Source organism: Syngnathus leptorhynchus, chromosome 1 (assembly GCF_054491065.1).
Source record: "Syngnathus leptorhynchus isolate UIUO chromosome 1, UIUO_Slep, whole genome shotgun sequence".
Classification (NCBI taxonomy): domain Eukaryota; kingdom Metazoa; phylum Chordata; class Actinopteri; order Syngnathiformes; family Syngnathidae; genus Syngnathus; species Syngnathus leptorhynchus.
The window spans coordinates 2,105,289-2,123,893 of record NC_141195.1 but is presented as its reverse complement, the minus strand read 5'-3'; the positions used below and the strand labels follow the sequence as shown (position 1 = coordinate 2,123,893).

The window sequence follows — 18,605 nt, the reverse complement described above, 5'->3', positions numbered from 1 at the left end:
TATATATATATATATATATATATATATATATATATATATATATATATATATAAATATATATAAGCGGCTCGGTGGGGCACTGGGTAGCACGTCCGCCTCACAGTTAGGAGGGTGCGGGTTTGATTCCACCTCCGGCCCTCCCTGTGTGGAGTTTGCATGTTCTCCCCGTGTCCGCGTGGGTTTTCTCCGGGCACTCCGGTTTCCTCCCACATCCCAAAAACATGCTTGTTAGGCCGATTGAGCACTCCAAATTGTCCCTAGGTGTGAGTGCGAGTGCGAATGGTTGTTCGTCTCTGTGTGCCCTGCGATTGGTTGGCAACCGGTTCAGGGTGTCCCCCGCCTACTGCCCAATGACGGCTGGGATAGGCTCCAGCACGCCCGCGACCCCTGTGGGGACTAAGCGGTTCAGAAAATGGATGGATGGATGGATATATATATATATATATATATATATATATATATATATATATATATATATATATATATATATATATATATATTTACATTTCTCCTTTGCCCCTCCACTGCCGCCCCCAAGGAAAAAAAAATCCTAGCTCCGTCAATCATAAGTTTTGGGGATGAACACCATTACGGCATTTCAATGATGGTACTTTGAGAGCGAAGGTTGTACACAATTTATAAGAAGCACCGCTGAACAAAGTCCCACCAGTGCTTCCTTTGACAGCCACACTGTCTTGTTTTTCAATTGGTAATTTCATGTACACAACTCACATTTACCTTCAGCTGCTTTTCCTAATACTCAAAACTGTTTTTTTTTTTTATCTTCCCCAGGTGTGTGTTGGAAAAATAAAACCCCAAAGCACATTTTTTTAGTTACTAAATTAATGACCATACCATAATTTCTCATGGACTATTCCTTACTCTGGAAAAGAAATGATCATCTTTTACAATCAAGCGGAATAGCAGTCTTCCATAACCCACAAAAGTCTCACTTTGAGAGCAATGAGACATTAATGAAAGTGATCCCTGACATGTTGGCGTAAGAAGTTGTTACAGGCAACTCAATTTATATCCCCCATAATAAACTTGACTTCTGTTTTGGAACACTCCGGCCATGAGAGGTTCCTCTGGCAAGAGAAGCAAAACCACATTAAAAAACCTGTGACCGCAATAATGAGGCCTTCTATGATCCATCTTCACTAGCCAGAGCCAAGCCCATTCCACTTCCTGATGACTCTCCCAGTATTTGACCGGCAGATGTGGGAGTCCTCGTAGCTGGGACGAAGACAATGCCTCAACATGTTTTCCAGACTTTCTTATGACCTTGACACTGAACAATCCACACAAGATTTAACACTTGAATCTTTTGGCAAGGCTCTACTTATGACTCCCCTTTGCTGTTAAGAATCCAAAATCTCCGGCATGTCTGTGGGACCCAGAAAATGATAAAGGAGGGAGAGGAAGAAGTTGGGAATATCAAGGGATGGGGAGAGGCAACTATCGAGGGTGGCCGATTAACAAATAAAGGAACTTTTGAGAACAAAGACGGGGGGAGTTGGAGCACTAGGGGAGTTGTGTAGTTTCATCTAGTTGAACAAAAAATCTTTGTTCCACCTGTCAGCAAAACCCACTGCAGCAAAGTTGTTGCAGCACATGTTGCGTATTTACTGTAACGGAATTCGACAACGCAAACACTCCAATCTCAGATTACTGGTGTGGCTAATCTTCCTGGAAAGGACAGGAATACCCTCCGGAATCTGATTGCATAAAACAAACGGTATATTTTAGACAAACATTACTAACTGATGCTCGGTGACTCGGTTTTGTTTTTATTGGGTGACTTTTTGCCCTTTGCGAATTCATCTTGGCACTGCTATGAATTAGCTTGTCAGAATTTGCACAGTGAGCATATTCATGGTGAGGGACAATGTGAGATTTGGCCCAGTGGTGGAAGAAGAATTCTTGGGATTATTTGTCTCCCCATTTAGTTTAGCTTGCTATGATTTTCTTTTTTAAATAATACAGTTAGCCTTAGTTAGGAGGATTTTTTTTTCCAGATAAGCCATCATTTGGCTGTTTTTTTTGCCTTGACTTGTAAGCACACATTTCAGATACAAGTTTTGTATGGCAGCTGTAAACTCAACTCAACCCAAACTGACCTAACCCAACCCAACCCAACCCAACTCAACTCAACTCAACTCAACTCAATTCAATTAAACTCAACAAGAAGTAGTTTAGCATGAGACTTCAAACTGAATAAAGCAACCCCCGGAGAAACTAAGCATACAACTAATAGAATGATTTTGAGTTTTTTGGGACCACAAGTCCATTTAGCTGAATGATAACAAACAATGAAAAATGCCATAGACCGGTTGACAAATAGCATCAGTCTGGCAGTGTTATAACCCTTTCAATGGATATCTAAGCAAACTCTGCAGTCACACATGTAGATAATACAGCAATACTCACAGACATATATTATTTATCCTCTGCGAAGACTTACTCAGCAAGTGTGAGAGTATATCCTTCATTTAACTCCATGTCTGTAATATACTGCACCCAGCTGGCTAAATTGCACACATTTGAAGGAGCAGCACCATGCCCACTGAATTGAAGCAAAAAGATGTGGCAACAATGGGTTGACAGTGGTATCTGTCTTACACCCCCCCCCCCCCCCCCCCATTTTACACATTTTCGCTGTCATTCATTTGGATGATTTGTTTTTGCTTGATTGACTGATTCTAGAAAAGCAACAAGCGCAGCCCTTACAATCCAGGGTCTCATTTATTTAAAGTCGACTATACATGATATTTTTGAAAGGGACACAAAATAAACTAAGCACCTACTGAACTCAGTCTTCTTCTTTCACCTTTGGGCCAAATCTCACTCTTGGGGACACGTCATTTTTCCATGACGCATGACTTACGCTGTGCTCAGAATTAGGTGTGCTATGCGTCAGACCTCAGGGTATGCATGCATGTGTGCATGGCTTTCTTTCAATATTCCCAACTGTAGTGAAGAGGCAAATGCACTAAGCAGTTACCGTGAATTATTCCCACTGTGCAGAGCCACTGAGGAGATAAAACATAAGATATTTACGTTTTGAAGAAATTAACTGTACACAGACTTGAAAGTCTTGGATTGTAACAAATCAAGTTTAGTGCTCAGCAATGCTTCTTTAATGCAATTTAAAGCTCTTTGAAATATGTTATATACCGTAATTTTCGGACTATAAGTCGCGTTTTTTTTCATAGTTTGGGTGGGGGGGCGACTTGTACTCAGGAACGACTTATATGTGAATTTTTTCACAAATTATCAAAATTCAAAAATCCGCGATGTAAACCGCGATAAACGAACCGCGGAGTAGCAAGGGATTACTGTCATTTGAACTGCAAGTGATGTCACCGGCAAAGCCCAGCGGTTGTTTATATAAAGGACAAAGAATTTGATCACGGGATGACGAAGATGATGAAGGGCCCCACGTTTGAAGGATTTAATGATTTAGACTTATTTATGATATACTTATTTGATATATTTTATTTCGTGTAGCAACTTGTTTATGCTTTTATCGTTACAGTTCAGTAGTTGTTGGCTCGTTGAACTCTTGTTTTGTTAAATAAAGAGCCGTTTACCAAACCCACGTCTTTCCTGGTACTTTGTTAACGCTACAATATGGTTATATACAAGATCTGTGCGGCGCGCGCGCGCGGCGTTGTTGACATAAAGGATGAGGAATTTGATCGATGGATTTAATGATTTGGAGTGACACAGATGGTTTGATAATATTGTTGTTGTATAAACCCACGTCTTTCCTGGTATTTTGTTAACGCTACAATATAGTTATATACTAGATCTGTGCGGCGCGTGCATGCGGCATTGTTGACATAAAGGACGAGGAATTTGATCGATGGATTTAATGATTTGGAGTGACACAGATGGTTTGATAATATTGTTGTTATATAAACCCATGTCTTTCCTGGTACTTTGTTAACGCTACAATATAGTTATATACTAGATCTCTGCAGCGCACGCGCGGCGTTGTTGACATAAAGGACGAGGAATTTGATCGATGGATTTAATGATTTGGGGTGACACAGATGGTTTGATAATATTGTAGTAATATGATAGTTATTTGAAATATACTTTATATATCGTTATATGGGTCTGTGGAATAATTAGAAATGCAATTTACAACGGGTCCGACGTCAGCATATGCGGCGCATACGCGGCATTGTTTACATAAAGGACGATCGATGGATTTAATGAATCGGAATGACACAGATGGTTTGATGAACGTGTTATTTATGTAATACTTACTTGAATAACTCTGAATGTTACGTCAGGCCCGTTCTCAGCTCCTCGTTTGTGAATATGTCACGGTAGCATACCGTATGGTTTAGCCTGTTGTTGCTGGTTCATATCTGTTCTTGGTGTTGGATTTTGACCAATGAATTTGCCCCAAAAGTGCGATTTATATGTTTTTTTTTTTACTTTATTGTGCATTTTATGGCTGGTGCGACTTGTACTCCGGAGCGATTTACAGTCCGAAAATTACGGTACAATACATAGTTACTGTTTAACCAAAGGGAGAAAAACTAAGCATAAGAATAAGAATAAGTCTTTGCTTGCATGTCTAACATCAAATGGTAAAAAAAATAATCTGTTTAAAAAAAAAACTTTTTGAGCCCAACAAGTAACGTTTGTTTTCTTTTCTATTGATTCTCCTGAAAAAAGAAGTATGCATGAGATTGATTGATAGTTATTAAATTTTCCCGGAATGTGAAATTCATCTTTTACTGGGATAGACAAAAAAAAAAAAAAAAAAAAACCTGTCGCTATTGTTTCCAAAGTAACACATATTGTTTTGTTTGCGCTGGGGTTACTGTTCTGAGTTGTGTACACAAACTTTACTGCACAGTAAATTGATCTGTCAATGTTTAATATTGTTTATGACACATGGTTTGTGTTAGTGTTCTTTGGTTCTCCTTCGTGAGTTTTATAAACTGATGCGGATACCAGTATCGGGTATCGGTACCTTAGCAAACCTCCTTGACATGAAGTAAGTGATCATAATGATTGTTACATTTGAGCAAAACATATTCTGTGTTCTATAAAGGTTTGTGTTTATGAACAATATTTGATAAAAGTAAAACACATTTTTGTTACAATTACAAGATGTCCTATATCAGAAATTGTCAAGTATCTGGAATGAGTATCGCACTCGGTTTCAAACTAGTTGTACTGGATGCATTGTTACTTCAGCGTCTTTCAATGACAGTTAACAAATACTAGTTTCTCGGTGTCAGATTGTATTTTCCACATTATCATGTAAATTAAAACATACATTTTGGATTTCTAGCACGCAAGATTGAGTACTTTCCACAATGACCAACATTACTTTACATACACACACACAAAAACAAACCTACACTGAGTTTTCTTCTCTCACGCTTTTTTTTTTTTTTTTACTTCGGTCTCACTCCAGCTCCTGAAGACATAAGCAGGCCAATTCTGTGTGGTCCTCACATCGTTCTGTCATCTCTTCCCACCTGCATCCACACCGCTGCCTCGCAATCTCTCTCACCCCCACAACCGTCCGTCGATCTAATGCCAACCACCTGTCCCTGTGAGACCTCCCAGGCCCGCACTCTGTCTGTTAGCGGCATGCGAGCGAATCTACACTCAAAAGTTCCCAGTATGACCTGCTGCTAAAGCACAGATGGTCTCATATTTACTGATGCGAGCGCAGGCGTCACCGAAGAAACATTCGACAACTACTGCTTCCTCTACAAAACTCACAAAACCAGGGAGAAGCCAAAAAATCGCTTACTTCCGTCAGTAAAAGTCTATGCTTTACTAATTTGCAGTTGTGTCCAATGACTCATCATTTTACGTAGTGTGCATTCCAGATTGACATAATTCGAATAAGTGCATAATAAGCGGCTTGGCTTGTCGACTTGAGGCTAAGGCGTGTGCGTGTTTGATGCGTATCCAACACAAACATACATAATTGTGCTCACGTTGACATTTGACACACTTGAGCAGACAAAGAATCAGTTGCCTCTCACTACAGTTCATCATTTTATCCATCCATCCATCCATCCATCCATCCATCCATCCATCCATCCATCCATCCATCCATCCATCCATCCATCCATCCATCCATCCATCCATCCATCCATCCATCCATCCATCCATCCATCCATTTTCTATATCGCTTGTCCCCACGGGGTTGCGGGCGTGCTGGAGCCTATCCCAGCAGTCATCGGGCAGTAGGTGTGAGACACCCTGAACTGATAGACAGCCAAGCACAGGGCACACAGAAATGAACAACCATTCGCACTCACACCTAGGGACAATTTGGAGTGCTCATAAGCATGTTTTTGGGATGTGGGAGGAAACCGGAGTGGCTGGAGAAAACCCACGCGGGCACAGGGAGAACATGCAAACTCCATACAGTGAGGGCCGGAGGTGGAATCGGACCCACACCCTCCTAACTGTGAGGCGGATGTGAGGCGGAATTCAAATTATTTATTACATTAATATACAGTAATCCCTCGTTTATCGCGAATAATTGAATCCCATAAGTGAAATCCGCGAAGTAGGGTCAACCACTCATTTTTTGTGTGTCAATTAATGTACATGAAATGATTTAAGTGCATATTTTATCATTAGAACATTAAAAAATTGTTTCAAACATGTAAATACAATAATAGTATAAATAACATACAGAACATTTTGTATAAATATTGAAAATTGAAATATTATACGTATACTGGGCAGACTAACGAGTTAGGGGAAATATGCTAATTCGTGATCGTGTTAACACGCAAAAACGGACCTCTGAAGAAATGTAAACCAACATTTGGAGCAATACAACATTGTCCGAAAGGTTAGACATATGTGATCGTTCATTTCTCATGTTAGGAGACCCACTTACATCGTCAATGACTGCTGTACCATATGTACACGAACATGAAAGAGGAGGTGGTATCGCCTGAAAACAGCCTTCAAAATAAAGCAACATACCTAAAATCAAAGCACGACCGAATAACATAACATGGAGAATTCTTGGGGAAGATGGACGGCAAACTTCACGCGGTCTTCCCTGTGAGTAGCAAAGTCAGGGTGCAAGACCCGCTTGTGAAACTAATGTCGACAAACAAACGCAGAGCACGCAGAGCCGGCAGACTGAGGAATGGCAGACGGGCAGCCATCCTGACCGTCGAAAACCGAGGCCTGTCGGTGCTTCAACTTAATGTCGAGGGCCTTATCATCGCCAAACTCGAAGTCCTACGGCACCTGGCCGACTCCAACGGGGCCGCGGTCCTGAGAGGCACTGCACGACCAACAACATCTTCAAGATCCCTGGGTTTCATCTCGCTGGGTCCATCAACACCAAGCAGCACGGAGTGGCAACCTTTGTACCCACTGGAATAAACTGGGCAGCCTATAACCAATCCCCACCAGGCTCCAACATCGAGTGGCTGGTTACCAAAATCCAGGAAACCTTAGTCATCAACGCTTACAAGCCCCCAACATCGGAGCTAACCACAACGTCACTCCCATCTGCAACTGCACCCGCAATCTACGCAGGCAACTTCAACTGTCACCACACAGACTGGGGGTACAACTACTCAACACCTAGCGGAGTGGCGCTGTGCGAATGGGCTTCCAACACTGATGCCCAGATGCTGAACGACCCCAAGGAACCCCCAACCTTCTTCTCCGCACGCTGGAACACCTCCACCAACCCGGACCTGGCCTTCGTCATTTGCCGCAGCAACGACCCAAGACCGGAGAGGCGTGTCCTTGACAGGTTCCCCCGCTCACACCACCGACCTTCCACCATCAAAGTCCCATCACTGGTGGAACCGGTGCTAGGGAAGCCTGTGAAGAGATGGAACTTCCGAAATGCCAACTGGGAGACGTATGCTGAGGAGACGGAAAGGAGGTCAGCCGGCGTGGCAGACACAGAGTCCACAGATGTGGATGCAGCCTATGCAGCCTACTGCCAGATCCTCCTGCGTGCGGCAAAGAAGAGCATCCCACGTGGATATAACAGGAACTACATCCCAGGCTGGGATGAGGAGTGTAGCTGCCTCCCGAGGGAACACCAGAGAGCTAGCTCTAGAGAAGAGGAGGACGCAACGGCAGCAGCACTGCTCGAAAAGCTGGACTTCTCCCGCAAGGCGAGATGGACAGAAGTCGTTGAATCAATCAACTTCACCCATTCCAGCCGGAAGGCGTGGCAGACCATCAACCAGCTCACAGGCAGAAATACATCAGTCCACAGATGCCCAGTCACTGCAGACGCAATCGCCTCCCAACTCCTGAAGAATGGCCGCTTCCCGGATGCAGACAAAGACTTTGCACGACTGATATCGCGTGAGGTGTCTTGTATCTCAAGAGCGGCCAACGTCGATTCCAATCTCTCGGGACCCTTTACAGCAGAGGAATTCAGTGAGGCCATGAGCAAGCTAAAGCCGGGCAAATCCCCGGGCCGTGACAATATCCACCCGGAGTTTGTCATCCACCAGGGCCCAACAACATCTAGATGGCTTAGAGCTTTCTTCACATTATGCTACCGGAGACTAAAGCTCCCGAAGATCTGGCGTAGGGCCTCTGTGATAGCTCTGTTGAAGCCAAATAAAGATGCGAAGGACCCAAGTCATACAGGCCCATCTCACTGCTAAGCGCCCCATTTAAGATCCTGGAAATATTGATACACAGCCGCATAGAGCCAGTGGTGGACCCACAGCTCCCACCGGAACAAGCTGGTTTCTGACGAGGAAGGTCAACAGCAGACCCGATCACCCTAGTCTCCCAAGACATAGAGAACAGATTCCAGGATAAGGAGAAAGCTGGAGTGGTATACCTGGACTTAACTGCCGCATACAATACAGTCTGGCACCGGGGACTCCACCTGAAGCTGCTGAGGACCATACCGGACCGGCACATGGTGCAGTTCATCATGGAGACGCTTTCCAACCGCAGCTTTACTCTCCAAACCAGCAGTGGGCAGTCCAGAGGCTCCCAAGACTGAGGAGCGGGGTACCGCAAGGGTCAGTTCTCTCACCAATGCTATTTAACATCTATACATACGATCTACCGGACACAGCATCCAGAAAGTATGTCTATGCAGATGACCTTGCCATCATGCTGAGCCCACCAACGTGGAAGGCGACGGAAGACGGTCTGAATGAAGATATGCGCACCATGGTAGCATACCTTCGAAAGTGGCGTCTCCAGCTCAGCGTTGGAAAGACTGTTGCTGTGTCATACCATCTCTGCACCAGGGAAGCAAGGAAAGAACTTGCAGTGAGCATTGCGGGCAAACGCCTGGAGGTTCAACGAGCCCCGAAGTACCTTGGCGTGCGTCTGGATCGGACCCTATTCTTCAAACAACACCTTGAAGATCTGAAGGCAAAGGCGACATTCAGGGTTGCACTGATCCGCCGCCTTGCTGGAACAACGTGGGGAGCCTCTGCTAAGATCTTGCGGATATCTACTCAAGCGCTGGTCTTTTCTGCAGGAGAGTACTGTGCCCCAGTTTGGAACAGAAGCCCCCATGCCAAAAAGGTGGATGTGGCAATCAACAACGCCCTCCGAATTATAACAGGATGCCTGAACCCCACCCCTCTGTCCCTCTTGCCTGTCCTTGCGGGAATAGCGCCGTGAGGCTGCCACCCTCATTCTCGCCAGGAAGGCAAAAAATAACAACTGGCACATCCTGCATAGCACCACAACAACTCCAGCTCCACCAAGCAGACTCAAGGCGCGCCACGCCTACAACATTGTAGCACAAGAGATGCCCAATTCCATCCCCGAGGACATCTCCAGAGATGCTTGGCTGGCAGCAGCTTGGAAGCAGGAGTGGGAGGCAGCTGGTCCCTCCCTCATGCACCGTTACATCTGGGATCCAGGAGACGGCGCCATAGGAGGAGACGACCTACCTATATATATATATATATATATATATATATATATATATATATATATATATATATATATATATATAGATAGATAGATAGATAGATAGATAGATAGATAGATAGATAGATAGATAGATAGATAGATAGATAGATAGATACATATACACATATAGATATACATATATAGATATAGATATAGATATATACATATGAGGTCATTTCAGGACTCTCAATAGCAGCAAATTAGTTTCATGTTCCAACAAGCCATAGATGATACAGTAAGGAAGTGAGGCCGCGGCGATGTCAACACAATTTTACAGAAACAATTTCGAACATAACTGCGGCACTAAACCGACACAGTAAGACCACAAGAGTATTATTTGATCTAGCTAATTTCTGCATTGACTCTGCACGTCCACGCATGTGGACTCAGCAGGCCCGTCTGCACACTTAAATTCCACAGATGGAAATGCAAGCATGCATTTGCCTACAGGCAAATGTATCTCTTTTGACGAAGCACCTGTCAAAGCTTTCAGTTGTACTAAATGCAAAAGCATGTGCTAACATTACTGCTTGGTTTTCTATAAATATGATAGATTATTAATGTATATTCCAAACAGTGCAGGACTAAAAGCAATATGGGGTCATTCTGTTGTATTGGCTTTCAATGTGATCTGTAAACAGTCAGATTATCGCGCTTACATTGGGCTTTTCCATTCGTTGATTTGATTATTTACAATGTAGACTTTGAATATTTGTTCAGTTTGTGTTGCTTTGTTTTTGCATCAGTTGACTGTGTGTCATTCCTTTGCTTCTCTTGCCCAAACCAATCAGTTCCTCTCATTCCGTCAACTTCTTGTCAACTGTGCTTCGTTCCGTCAATTAATCTGATTGTATTTAGCTCTCCAGCATTTGCTCTTAGCTTGATCGGTTCGTGGTGTGTGTCCAGTTTAGCCAGGTGATTTTTTGTTGCTGCGCTATCCCCAGCTTTTTCTGTTTTTGTTGTTTGCATGCTTTATTGGTTCCATCTGCGTCACCACATATACCACATATAGTGCCATCAAAGTGAGTTTACAAATTAAGAGTGCTGCTTTGATATGGAAGGAGAATAGATCTTCCTCTATATCGGGGGATATGCTGGACATTGAGTCTGCCTAATATTGTGCCCTCAATATATCTCACAATGAATCTTGAAAAGTAGTGACTCATGGATGATCAAAGCTTTAGGATATGGATGATTAATAAAATAAATATAGAGTAGCTACTTTTTGGATTACGTCTGTCCTGTGTTCATGCTTGTGTGGTCTGGAATAATAAACGTAACAAATGTTGGGTTACGAGTACACTATTTAAAATTTCTATGTAATGATTAAGGAGTAGGCAAAGAATCATTTATTCCGAACGTTATCCCAACATATTGAACAATGCATCGAGAATAATAGCGGACAACAACTAGTAAAGCAATAATTCCCACGATGTATCGTGCTAATACAGAAACAAAAGAAAAAATGGCACACATGCTTTTCAATTCTGAGTTCCAATGACCTCCAGATTTTAGTTTTCCTCCACCAACAGCTATCGTAACCCTGAGGTCACACTCTGACCTTTCACCAATCTGATGAGCCCACACCAAACAGCTCAGCTGGTTCACTTAACACCAGATGTGCTCAGTCCGTTCACATTTTTTTAAGACCATCAATGCATATTTTTTCAGGACAATCAAACAAACCTGGAGCAGCAAGGGTGAAAAATCAACAATATGAGAATACAAAAAGGACTGGAGTGGTGAAGTCAGCCACTTGCCTTGTAGCAGGGGTCACCAAGTTTGGTCCTCATTGGCTCCAATCTAGTCTGTTTTAGATGCATCCCCACTGAAACACACCTGATTATAATCATCAGGATCATCCATCTATTTTCTTATGCCCACGGGGTTGCAGGCGCGCTGGAGCCTATCCCAGCAGTCAACGGGCAGCAAGTGGGGGACACACTGAACTGATTGCCAGCCAATCACAGGGCACAAGAGACGAACAACCATCTGCACTCGCAGTCACACAGGGCAATTTGAAGTGCTCAATATAAAAAAAAAAAATAAAAAAAAAAAAATAAAAAAATAAAAAAATATATATATATATATATATATATATATATATATATATAAGCCAAATAAAAAAAAAAAAACAACAACTATATATATATATATATATATATATATATATATATATATATATATATATATATATATATATCACTGTGATGCTTATGCCCGCGTACAAAGAGTGAGAGCTTCCAGGCTGGTTCGCAAGCGGGTAAAAGTGTGGCCTGAGCGGTATACTGATTCTGTGACCTCTTACATCGCGAAGTGCATTGATGATGTGACTCTCACAAAATACATCGTCACTCGGGCTAACTGGAAGCCATGGCTGACAGGGGCTGTCCTCGGGCTGCTGAGGGCCAGACACAAAGCCTACAGGGCTGGGGATGAAGCGGGCATGAGATCAGTTGGGCGAACCTGTCCCGGGGCAGCAAGGAAGCGAAAAAGGTATTCTCTTCCAAGATTACCGCCCACTTCAAAGACAACGGGGACGCACGGAGCCTGTAACAAGGCATTCAGACCATCACGGACTACAAGCCCGCGCCGCAGAGCTGTGAAGCTGGGCTTCAGTAGCTACCTTTGCAACTGGCTACTGGACTTCCTCTGTCAGAGGCCTCAGGTAGTACGTGTTGGCGACAATATCTCCGGCAGCATCACGCTGAGCATGGCCCCCCCCCCAAGGCTGCGTGCTCAGTCCGCTGCTCTTCACCCTGCTGACACATGACTGCACTGCAACCTACAGCAGCAACCGCATGCTGAAATATGCCGACGACACGACTCTGGTGGGTCTCATCACCGGGGGCGAAGAGGTCGACCTTCTGGCCACGTGGTGCAGGGACAACAACCTCCTGCTGAATGTCAACAAGACCAAGGAGATTGTTGTTGACTTCTGGAAGGGTCACATTCAACACCTGCCGCTTACCATCGACGGTGCTGTGGTGGAGAGAGTGAGCAGCACCAGATTCCTGGGGGTGCACATCAGTAAGGACCTCTCCTGGATCACAAACACTGCGTCGCTGGCGAAGAAAGCTCAGCGCCGCCTGTACTTTCGGCGGAAACTCAGGCGAGCAAGTGCTCCTCCTGCCATCTTGACCACATTCTACCGTGGCACCATTGAGAGCGTCCTCTCCAGTTGTATCGCTGTGTGGGGTGGTAGCTGCACTGAATACAACATGAAGGCCCTGCAGCGCATAGTGAACACAGCTAGTAAGATCATTGGTGCTTCACTCCCCTCCCTGAAGGACATTTACACCTCCCATCTCACCCGCAAGGCGACCGCGATTGTGTGTGATGTGAGTCATCCCGCTCACTCTTTGTTTGATCTTCTGCCCTCTGGGAAGAGGTACAGAAGCCTGTGCTCCCGCACCACCAGACTCACCAACAACTTCATACTCCAGGCTGTCAGGATCCTGAATTCTCTCCCCCCTCCACCCTCGGCTGCATAACGTCCTGTACTTTTGCGCTATATTCTGGCTGTCTGCTGTGTGCACGCTTGCTCCATTTTGCTCCTCTTATTTATCTATTTATTTATTATTTATTTATTTTGTTTATTTGCTTATTACTTATTCATCGCTCTTATCTATTCGTTTTTACTCCTTGTGCTATTTGCTTGTATGTATTGTGTAATGTGTCTAGTCACTGTGGGATGGTGGGAAACGTAATTTCGATCTCTTTGTGCGTCTTAACGTGAAGAAATTGACAATAAAGCAGACTTTGACTTTGATCTACATACACACACACACAAACACACACACACACACACACACACACACACACACACACCGTATTGGCCCGAATATAAGACGACCCTGATGATAAGACGACCCCCTCTGTTTCAAGAATCAAGTTTGAAAAAAGACTTTTTGAACACCGAATTTATTTTTTATACAGAAAATGATAATATCTGAAACAAATGATTATATCAATATATTTGAGAGAAAAAGCATGTTATTTTGCCTCATTCAAATCATGCAAAAACTGTCAATCACATCTTAATATCTGAACCTTTAAATTTGTAAACTAAAGTGCAATCACATTTGTAATTGGCTTCTGATTTTTGAAATTTAAAGAAACCAATCTACCTTGATAAAACAACAAAATTGCAATAACTACATTCACCATCAAAGTGAAATCTAACTGTAACTGTAGTCTTGAAACAAATCTGAATGAGAAAAAACATTGCAATAAAATAATGCAAACTGCTACCGCTATTGTTGCGGAGCCTGAGGACTGTATAGGGGGTTGGCTCGGATAGTTATGTTCTTTTCACCTTAGAAGCAGGGGTTAGTATAAATTAAAATATAAATATAAATAAACGTTGGCACTCTGACTAATGTCCTCCTGGACAGGCTTTTCGGAGCCTTGTTAAAGAGACATTACAATTTAAAAAAGGAGGAAGTTGTCATTACAAAATTTCTCAACATTATAGAAGCAGGGGTTAGTCTACCAAATAAACCTTGACACTCTCTAACGCCTTCCTAGACAGGCTTTATGGAGCCCTGTTAAGGAGACGTTTACAATTAAAAAAAGAGGAAGTTGGTTCTCTTTTGGACCAACCATGGACTTCCATGTAGTTCACTTGCATGGAACTACTACTCCAGTAGTTCCCTTTTTTTTTTCTTCTCAATAATCTCTGCTTTTGGTCTTGGGTAATGGGACACACAAGGCATTGCTGCACTATTGTGCTTGACCCTCCCCCTCCCTGAGGATCAAATTTCCTCAAACAAATTTATCCTCAAATTTACACTTGCAAATCAATCATAATGTTAGATTAGCAAATTTGGCAGGTGTGTTAAAATGACAAAATTTCCACATCTAAATTTGCACCCTTCTACATCACCGATGGTGGGGAGTTACCCCGTCATCTCAACGTGCCGGGACAGTGAGCATACTCACTCACTAGTTCCCTATTTGTTTTGTATAACATCTGGAATTCCAGGGCCAAAGAGGCTCTGGAAGTCGTCGAAAAGTCAGTCCACGTGTCATGTCTACGAAGCACCGGCATGTCTTTCTTCTGGAGGCCTGGGTCTTCACTTTAGACTCCTTCCACTTGAGGACGATGCTCACAGATGCTCACACCGAGTCACGCCGCCCAGGGGCACAACCCTGCATGGCTCTCCTCAACAGGTCCAGGGCCCGACCGGCCATATTTCCATTCTGTGTTCTTCGTATGATAACCACACCTTTGCATGAGGCCAACCACACCAAGGCGGGGACAGCTAAGTTGTCAGCTGTGATCTGGATCTTTTGGTTAAATCTTAGTTCAAAGTGGGTCTGCTGGCAATGGTTTCAACTGCCTGACCCTCTGGATTCCTTTTCTTCTAGCACCTTGGTCATGCTGTTGGCATCGGCTTTACACAGCTTTCAGCCCTACATATCTCGACAAAGAGTCCACAAGCACAAGGTACTTCTCATCTCTTGCGCCATCAACTTGCATGGGTCCAGCAACACACTGGCCCCCATGGCACAGTGCTTGAAAGTCAATCTGTCTGTTCGCTGTCCTCTGCGACCTGTGCTGTACCTGTTACACAGTTCACGTAAGGCAGCACAAATTGCACTTTCGGAAATCCAGAGCTCCAGCTTCTCCAACTCCTTCTGTATAAGCAAGGGGCCCCTGTGGCCTAGCGCTAAATGTACGGCCGACACCACTTGCTTCACGGACTCATCTGGGACCACTTTCCACGAGGGGTCTTGTACCACTTTTCTGCTCCTACAACTATAATTCTTCTTTCCCCGGATGTATCTATGAACTTTGTTTCTTTACCAGCGGACTCCCTCCTAGGGCCCAACAGGTGAACAACATCAAGCTTCATGTTTCGCTGCACTCCGGCTATCTCTTTCCACACTTTGCTGTGGGCTACCGGTTGTCCTTTCACATCCTCATAGCCATTTTCTTCCCAAATGGCCAGGACTTCATCGCGGGCCTGCGCACCAAAATGACAGTCGGTTATGATCCTTACGCATCCCGCGTGTCCGTTCACAGCCTCTAACAGTCTTTCCAGCACTGCAACTGACTCCTCTTGCTTGCGGGCCGCCGGGTGTGCTTCCTTCGTGTTGCATCACTCCTCTTCGTTATCCTTAAGGATGAAGCCCAATGGGCTTTCAGTCCTCCATCCTTTCTTGATCCATCTCTTTTTGCGGTGTCTGCATCTGCGGGTCCGTTTGCCAGCTCGTTCTCTTTCGACGTCTCATCAGTCTTGTGTGTGTGTGCGCTGGACACGTGCATACAGCTTCTGTTCGTGGCAATTGGACTGCCACCACAACTTTTCTAGCTGGTAAAGCGTCTTTAGTCACTCTCCAATCATTTAAAGGATATCGCGTTAGTACTGAACATTGACCAGTGACAGCTGTGCAAATGATGCATTTATCAACTTGAACTGACCAGTAGTGCAATAATTATGAAACAAAACCTGTTGACATGACTTCATGTTGGTACTATTAATAAATATTAATATTTTGTTTTATTTAGTGTAAAAGGTGTAAAAAGTTGGAGAACCATGGTTTTAGTATACATTGTCATTAGTTTCAGTTAAATATGATTGATCTAGTAATGAATTACTGCACAGTTTTTATTGTCTTATCTAAATGCTCTTAAAACTCAGTTGGAATGTATTAACATGCCTCAGACTGAATCGTTTCCCCAAAAAGCTCGAGGCAATTACCGCACGTACAAGATGTTGTTTTGCTGGCCACCGCTGCTGTTAAGGAAACAGTGAGGCAGCCTCGTTGAAAGCAACATGGCGCAGAAAATAACAAGCAGTGCTTAAAAGATGTCAGTGCTGACACTTTAGCAAGTTGGGATTCCAATTTGGAGTTTAACTGTAAGGATAAATTTTAACAGGTGATTCATAGTGGCAACATTATAAATCATTAGATTCATTCACCACAGAGGATGAATTAAATCATCAATGTGGATGTTTTTTTTTCTCCGTATGAAAGATGTTATCTCTTTGATTCAAAGTATTTAAGTCATGAAAAGTAATCACACAACACTTCCCGAATTAAAATTCCGCTGCCAACTGGCACTGCCCCAGATGTCAAATTGTCTGGTGGCACCAGTTGATCAAAAGGCCCCATGGCAACGGTTTATGGAGGCGTTGCACAGCAGGGAACGTGTACCATTTTGCTCGACTGCGTCATGCATATAAAATTGCAGTTAGGTTCACTTGCTAAATTGGTACTGCAAGTTTTTATTTGGCTGTTAGTGTGGCCATCAAGTTATACATTCCAGACACTGTTAAAAAGTAATTACAACCTCAAACTGTATCCATCCGAACGTGAGGATAGAGACCAAGTGCACAGAAATAAAACCTGCACATCAAGCTTATATATTTTGATTTAACTGCATATGAATGGAGCTTTGACTACTGTATTTATATAAATAATGAATGCATATTTTGTACACTACTAGATAGATGTTGGAGCTCATTTTCTCTCTTTAGACTCCACTCCCACCCCCCCTCCCACGCAAGCATAGGGAAAACTGTAATTCAGCTTCAAAGGGAACCTGAGCTGGTTATGAATAATCATAGACATCTTTGTCTGCACTGGAAAACTCTCCATCTGCCTTCCATTCAAACACCAGTTTGTGTTTACTTTACTTGGGGTTTAAAAAAAAAAACAGACCTTCTGTGATCATAGAAACAGCTCAATAAACAAATATTGATGGAAAATTAAGCAATTCAATTCAATTCAATTCACCTAGCAATTTACTGGTGTAGATACATGTAGACAGATAACGGTACTCACAGGCATGTATTCTTTATCCTCTATGAAAAATGACAAATATTATAGCACCTTTTTGACCGTAGAAATAGAAGTATTTTTTTGTGAAGTGTAAGATTAAATAAGTCTCCAATATGTATTGTGTCCTAAAGTAAGATTCTCACGACTCCTCCCCGTGTGTAATTTATGTGTATATTGTCATAGTTTCTGTCCCTGTGTCCGTGTGCTCGCCCCCTCCACTCCTGTGTGCCCATGATATATCTATGTACTAATCACAGTCACCTGCCTCTCTCGGTCAGTTCAGTTGTTGGTTTGGTTAGGTCGTCGTGTTAGTTTGTCCGTTGTCTGTTCCCCTTATCCTCCCTTCCAGCTACCTTTTCTCTTCAATAAACCCTGGTCCAAGCTGTATTTGTGCATTTGGTCGCCCTGCTCCATTCCGTTCATGACAAAAATACATTCCAAACGTCAGTTTGACCTTAAGTTGGAGCAAAATAAATGTTAAAAATCAATCCTGAAAGTTCATGTTAGAAATCAATTGACAAAGAAATGTACTAGCTCGTTTTAAAAAAGTAAAATGTCATTTTTACAATTGCCACTTTTTTTTTTTAACACTGTCACAAACAATTGAATTCTTTACATTCTATTTAATTATATTATTCCTTTATGTTTTTATGAATTACTTTAAAAAAGGGAGAGTGATATATGTTCCATATTAACACAAACAAACATGTTGGTTTTTAAGGTGGAAGCTGGAACAGATTAATGACATTTCTAGGAATTTCAATGTGGAAAGATGGGTGATGAATAAAACTTGTATATAAGGTACGACTATGTACTTAAGAGGTCAGTAGTGGTTGGAGGAGGCCTCTGGTTTGACTGCTCAAAGATTTAAA

General features: G+C 43.1%; 1 protein-coding gene across 3 annotated transcripts in view; it reads right to left on the bottom strand.

Annotated features, from left to right (window-relative positions):
* ngfa (nerve growth factor a (beta polypeptide)) overlaps nt 1-18,605 on the bottom strand; it is a 50,664-nt gene that overhangs the window by 7,445 nt on the left and 24,614 nt on the right. The gene's annotated exons all lie outside the window — the stretch shown is intronic.